Source organism: Centrocercus urophasianus, unplaced genomic scaffold (genome assembly GCF_019232065.1).
Source record: "Centrocercus urophasianus isolate 14NV4802_14NV808 unplaced genomic scaffold, USGS_Curo_1.0 seq_12, whole genome shotgun sequence".
NCBI classification, from domain to species: Eukaryota; Metazoa; Chordata; class Aves; order Galliformes; family Phasianidae; genus Centrocercus; species Centrocercus urophasianus.
In genome coordinates this window covers 52679153-52686751 of record NW_024884364.1, presented here as the reverse complement: position 1 = coordinate 52686751, position 7599 = coordinate 52679153, and positions in this window count along the sequence as shown.

The following is a 7599-nucleotide window of genomic DNA, read 5'->3' as shown; positions in this document are numbered from 1 at the left end:
AGGATGAAAGAGGATCTGTGATGTCCTTCTGCATCACAGCAGAGAGGAAGGAAAAGAAGGAGAACCATGTTTTTGGTAAACTTTTACTTCTTTGTCATCCTTTACTAGGAGGTCTGTGCAAGCTGCCAGAACTCAGACACTTTGTCTGTACTGGTAAGGCAAGATTGCCATAGCATTAACTGCTCAGTTGCAAGGTAAGTTCTTCAAGGAGATGGAGGGATGGTAGGTGACCCCAGTCAAGAAAAAGGAGGCACCTCCTTCATCCTTGTGTCTCCACACTCCCTAGCACCCCACCCCCCTCCAGAGCTCATAATTGAGACATGATGGCCTGCAACGAGAAAGGCAGAATGCATTATTTCAGCCCCCATCCTCCCAGTGACTTTTTTTTGCCCATGCTATTGAGCTGGCTGTGCTATGGTGCCCTTACACATCTGATGGAAGTCCAGATGTCAGCTATGACTGGCCATCATTTTACTGCTATTGTGCCACTTTATATGGAGCTATCCAGGAAAAAGAAACTCTAACTCTCCATGAGGTAAGTGGACAGCCTTGACCAATTATTTCTAAAGCTGGATTCACCATCCAGATGTACTAGATACATGATGGAATGGAATGGTGGGAGATATAACTGTCCAACTTTGTCTTGGGAGAGGCCATATGAACTGCTTCCATATCCAACTGTAAGACTTTCACAGGGTCAAAACATTTCAACTTCTTGTTATTCATTCTCCAAGCTGAAGGTTCATGAAATTCTGCCCAAGGGAAAATAAAGGGTGAAAAACTCTCAAAGATAAAATGACTCATTTCAGTGCTTTCAAACTGACTTTTTTTTTCACAAAAAAAATGTCTGTCATAGGAAATGAGTACTGCCCAATTTAGTAGCAAGAGTAATAGTATATAATATAAGTCTTTGCTTGAAAAGAGTGTTGCATTTCTTCATGGTGCTTTTTAGACACTGTATTGCAATTTCGGGCCAGGACCTCTCCAACGACATCTGTTCTACTACATCTAGTGATACTTCTTGCTTCTTACACTGAGATGAGTGTTCTGGCTACACCCAGAACTGAACTTTGAGACCCATAACCTTTACTCCAGGCATACTAGTGCATGTCCCTTGGTTTCAATGCAAAGATGGAGACATTCTCTAAATGAGACTCTTGCTATACATTTTTTCATGCAGCTTGAGCAAGATTTCCTTTGCTTTGTGGAAGATGAATGGGGAGAAGTGAGTGAGACTATTGCAAGTGAGATATGTGAAAAAAACTGCAATAGAGAGGGAGAGTGATAATAGATGGCAAAGGGGAGCGAATAGTCTATGATGTGCAAGGGAGAGGATGAAGCAGAAGAGCAGGGAAAAGAAGAAAGAGCTATTTGGTAGGAATAGACAGGAGGCACAGCTTGTAAATCAGGAATGACAGAAAACCAGAGCTGAGAACCAAGGCTCATCAGAAGCACTGTGGAATGCATGAAATCACAAGTTCAGCATGTAATATGCCTTTCCTGCTATATATTGTGTAAAACTTTAATGAATCTGCAGCCTGGTGACTGTTTCTGGGAGGCAAACGATGCTTGGACTGAGTAGCAACAGGTACTCCAGTCCCTTGCAGCTGAAATTGATCCATCAGACCTCTGCTGGCAGTTCTGTGGCTGCCATCTCACAGCACCCGTATGAGTTTAGCAGCAACAGCTTTGGAAAAAAAAAAAAAAATTGGGAACAAAAAAGATGCATTTGAGCTGAAAAAAAGTTTTCATAGGCTCAAAAGAAAATGCTTGATTCGCTGAAAATTCTTGAAATGTTTATCTCTGGTTCTTTAGCATACAGGAGGATTTTAAGCCCTTTGGCAGCCCTTTCCACAAATGGGTGGGTTTGGCATTCTTAAGATTTAAGCTTCTCCCTGCTCTGCTGATGGCCTCACAGCATGCATCTAATGCATGATGAATCCATGGCCCTGATTCACAGAAATCTCACAATAGCACAACCAGCTACAGCACAGACAGCACACGAAATCTTGCATAAGGATCCCTCTGACTTCACAGAGATCACGTTTTTGGCCCACGTTTTTCCGCTCTGTCTCCTTGCCATTGACAACTCTAGGACTTGTCTATGACTTGAAGAGCATCTGGTACAACCAAATCACATTGTGGTGTTGGAGGTACCACATTCCCCTCTGTGAGAATATAAGATGAAATCATGGAGAAATTTATTGTGGTGAAAGGTTTTCCTTGCAACAGTATGATCAGCGGAGTTGCACAGGAATGCCTATACTTCAGACAGCTCTGAAGTGTAACAGTACATGACCTGACAGTGAAGAAAACTACCTGCATAGCACAAATTACAGCCTTAACTCATCTTCAGGAAAACTAGTAAGAACTTTTGAAATCATTTAGAAAACTGCTGACTAATTGCTGGCCTGACTAACCCCCCACTAGGCAGATTTCAGTTTGATAATCCTGACAGTAACACTAAAGCAACTTCCTCTTCCTATTTTTGCTATTTCAGGGTATGATTCCCATATGTCTCTCCCTTACTTTTCTCTGGCAGAGTAAAGGAGCCACTGAGCACACTAAATAGAAAAGAGGTGGGAAGGGAACAGAAAAAGCAGGGATAAGAATTCCTTCCTTTTTATTCAGTGATTGGAAGTATTTTCCCATCAGTCATATAAAATAATGTAATTTTTTGTCATTTTTCTTTTTTAAAGATATATTTAAATTCCAGCCTAAGGACTGGACCTCACAGGTTATTTCTGTAGGAAGAGAGCTGGGAAGAGATAAGATGCAGACCTTAATCCGTAGGGTTACTTTATTCTGTTGAAGCAGGGGCAAGCAGAATCATTAGTAGCTCAGCTGCTTTGGGTTGGGAGATAATGTACTCACTTGTTGCCATTTTCCAAGCACCTTTTAGAACCAGACCCTCAAGTTTAGATAGATGGGATGCTCCCTGATTAAGCAGTCACCTATCCATTTCTCTGAATCCCTCCCAAAGAGTGTGTCAGCTTGAGAGAGAGGTTTCTGTGGTACTGTAGAAGGCAGCAGGCTGGTGGTCCTTCTACACTCTTACAGCTGAGACCATTGAGTGTTGCCCCAAAACTGGGCTTTGTCTTGGTCTTCTACTCCACAGTTTTCAGGTAAAGCCACTAAGATTACTTCAGCTGAGGTCTTCCCAGTTGGGTATATTCCTGGGTCTCAATTTCAGGGAGCACTGCTGGAGATCCCTAAGAACAAACCAACTGAGTTCAGTAGGAGCAAGGCTGTAGTAAAAAGCTATGTTATTAGACACATGCAGTTTTTAGAAAAGCTTCTGCTGGTGGTCATCAAGAGAGTTTGGCTGCCATAAACACAAACAAGTCTTGTTTCTTTCCTCACCTTAAGCAACCCAGGCAGCTGACTGAGAGGTTGATAGACTGGAAGGAAAACAATGCTTCCTGCCAGCCTGTTTGTTGATTAAGCTGCTAGATATAGGAAGGAAGAACAAGTGGGAAGGACTTTCCTCAGGCTGCCCATCTTCTTAATTCCTTGTAACCACAAATCTTGGACAAAACAGATAGGAAATGGCTATTTCCTGAGAAGGTTCCCACATGCACCTTACAGAAGCAACACATTTTATAGTAGTTAAAACTAATAGGGTTTTAATGCTTTGAATTTGTTTGGTTTGTTTTTGTTTTTAACAACTGGTATGTTTCAGTTATGTTTTACACGCTTGGAGGTCATTTTTCTTGGTCCTTGTTGCCCAGATGTTGGATGTGACAAATGGAATACACTGAGTAGATAATTTGGAGCACCCAGCATCTCCAGAACAGTGTGTTTTGAAACAAGAGGTGGCTTATACAGAGTAGTAAGATACCTTTTGTTTTTTATTTCTTTCTGTCTGCTTTTTGCACCACATAGTTACTGGGAAAATAGATTCTGCTTTGTCTACATGAGCAGATGCTTTCAAGTCTTTACTGCCACCAAAAAACTTCCAATGACATGTTGACTTACATCTCAACACTGGGTGTGATTAGTGTGCAAGAAAGAAGCCTGCCTTCTGAGCAAGAGGGAAAGACAAAAGAAGAATTGTTGGGAGAGAAAAGAAGAAAAGCAGGGAGACAGTCACACAGGCATTTAAAAGGACTCAGGATCTGGCCCAGAGCTAAAACTTGGTGGGAGAACCTCTGCTTTTTAGTGCAGAAAGTTTGTTTTTCATACGTTGTAAGTAAGTAAGATGTCCTACTTGTTTCTCACTTCTCACTGATCACAAACGGAAAACAGGAAGGAAGCACTCCACCCAGTTTCTTGATTTATCATGCACCGTTGCTTAAAGGTGTTATCACTGTCTCAACAGAAGACCGTTATTTTTTTTCTTTTTAAGAAAAAAAGAAAAGGTGAAAAAATAGAACAAATTATCTTACACCTTATTAAATTTTAATTGTATGGCATTTACAGCCAGAAAAGCTTTTGCTTTTTCCAGCCACAAATTTGCTAAGAAATCCTTTTAACAAGATACAGAAAGATTCAGAGTGAGAAAGCAAGCAAGGTTAGGTGGTGTGTATTTCCAAAGGGCTTGATATTGCAGCCCAAATCAGAAATCTGGATCCCAGTTCTACAACATAAGTGTCAGTCAATACTTGTAATCTTGTAGTCATTCCTGCAGACCACTGTATAAAAAAGTGAGGGTCAAATGCTGTTCCTAGTTTTGCTAAGGCAGGAGTAGTGTTGTCACAGCTGCCGAGGCTCTGAGGGAGCTGGGCTAGTTCAACCTGGAGAAAAGAAGGCTGCGGGGTGACCTCACTGCAGCCTTTCAGTACCTAAAGGGAGCCGACAGACAGGAGGGGAATCAACTCTTTCAAAGGATAGATAACTGCAGGACAAGGGGAAATGGTTTGAAGTTGAGGGAGGGGAGATTTAGGTTGGATGTCAGGGGGAAGTTCTGTACAGAGAGAGTGGTGAGGTGCTGGAACAGGCTGCCCATAGAGGTTGTGGATGCCCCATCCCTGGAGGTGTTCAAGGCCAGGTTGGATGGGGCCCTGAGCAGCCTGGTCTAGTATTGAATGTGGAGGTTGGTGGCCCTGCATGTGGCAGGGGGTTGGAGATTCATGATCTTGAGGTCCCTTCCAACCCTGGCCATTCTGTGATTCTGTTATTCTTCCATATGGACTGCCCTTCCCATATGGCTACAGCTTCATTCATTAAGTTCACATTGTGTTTACTTGCAGGGTTGAGCTCGCAAAACTCAGTGCTGGGAAGGTTCTTGGAGAAGGTTTGAGGAAGAGCTCAGATGGTGCATTGGCTCTCCTCGAGCAGGTCATGGCTGGGGAGAGGAGGAGACAGAGATCATAGAGCAGCACCTGGTTCTGGAGGGCAGACCGTGCCATGCAAGCCACCTCTCCACAGGCCAGAGCCACTATCGAATGTCTGCGCAGAAGGCTTGGCATTGCAGCAAGCTCTGTGGGGAGGGGAAAGAAGTGAGGAAGGAAGCAGGACAGCCAGGAAGCCATTACATTAGTGACGGACAGCTGGGGGAGGAGAAGTATGCTGGCCACTTGCCAGGCCAGGTGTCCTCTCAGCTGCAGCTCTCCAGAGGAGCAGCAGCCTCAAGTGAAAGCCTGCTGGCTCACATGCTGCAACTGTGGCAACTCTCAGGTCCCAGTGAGCATAGCTGCTGTCACAGCCAGCTCGCCTCAGCAGCAAGGAGAGACCAGGGCCAAGCTGTGGGCAGCTAGTGGGGTTGCCGAGCCAGTGCTAGAGGGAGAGGAGCACCAGGACCCTGCCAGGCTGGTTTTTGGCTGTGCTGAGCTCTGCTGTGTGTTTCAGACATTAGGAACCATTTTACATGATGGGCTGTGGCCATAAATGGACAACAAGAGCCGTGACACCATTAGAAAATGTACATATAATGTGTCAACACTGCATGTACCAACAATGCAAAAACTAAACGCAAAGAGGAAATTGAGCTTACGTAGACAGACTAAAGCTAATCTGAGTCTTCTTGCCATCCATTTAACAGCAGACTCTGTCGATTCATCAGCACTTTACCCTTGACCCAAGTAACACTGAATGCTGATCTCAGTCCAGATATTCCTTTGCCTTATGACTGAATGTTTATTGTATTGTCTTCTGCCATTTCCTTTAGCGGTGCAAACAGGAAAGAAGCTTTAGAAGAATTTCTTTAAGTTCAAAAGATGTGGTCCAGCAGGGTGCAGGGCCCCTGCACGAATGTGCAACTCACATTCTTAACTTGGGCCCATTCCTATGCTGCAACATTCTGATTCCCTGTCTGATCAGCCCCTTTCTTGCTTTTCCAGTTGAGCTGTGTCTAGTGCCAAAAAGTGTCTCCCAAAGAAGTTGCAATCATGTTGTGACTGACAGCAGTATGTGCTTTTTTGTGTTGTTTTGGTTGTTTTTGGTTTTGTTTTTTTTTTTTTTTTTTTTTTTTTTTTTTCAGTCTAAACTCTAACAGAGCAGTATTTTCAAGTCCCAAATAAAACTGTAATATGTGTCTATTACAGATTAAATGCATTTTCAATTCTGAAATTCTCCTCTCAGGAAGTTCCTAGCATATCTTCATTTCCATTGCATACCTCAGGAGTGTATCTGCAGGTCTTCATTTGTGCCCTTGAAACTCTTTGCAACACAATAATAACAGGAGGATCAAATCCACAGCAGAGACCATTTGATACCAGCAAAAGCTTATATAACCACAAACAAACATTTCACTTTGGCAATGTATGCCAGCTGGATTACTGCTAGTACTATCTTGAGAATACAACACTTCATAAAAATCTTACACAAAACTGATTTGAAAGCTCTGTTGCACTGCTTGTTATCACCAATGAAGGAGCAGAGTAAGAAGTTTTTAGCAACAAGTGTTTGAATAATTGTGATGCCATTGACAGTGAGGAAAAAGCACAAAGAAGACCTGTAAGTTGCAGCAATGTCACCCTAAAATGTTGTCACCCCACAATGTTGTCACCCCACAACTCTGTCTCTAAGGCAAGCAGTGTTTCTCAAGAAAACATAGATAGGGCAACACATCAAAGCCAGGTACTGCTGGGCATTCTCGCACCAAAAAAATGATGTTCATCCTTATAAGTGGAAGCCAACATTTGAAGTTGTGCCTCAGCAGAGTTGTACCATGCATCTCATAGGATTGTCACAAACAGTGGTAGCTCTGGCACAATGTTCAAGGCTACTGCCGGCAGCCGGCAGAAATGGAGCACTGCCAGTTTCCACAAAAGACAGCAGCCACAAGGTGAGAGAATGGGGCCAAGAAGGCAGCTATTTCCTGGACTCAGATGACAATATGAAAAGGGAGGCTTGTGCTTTGCAGGTTATTTTCTGCAGTGTTTAGTATGTCTCCCAGTTGTAAAAGCAAATAGGTATTTCTACATAATGCAACAGCAAAAGGAGCTCTCTTAGTTTTTCAGCATAGCTGTTGCAATGAATAAATGTTTCCGTTAGTGTATATTTTTACCCCCCTCAATTATTAGTCCTCTCTCTTACCCCAGACACATCTTCTCATGTCACCCCTGCATTAAGTCCAGTTCTTGCTTACAAGATTCTGTTTACAGTGTGCTTTACATATTTAGATTGCATCTCCATTTGCAGGCCACCCAGCCTAAT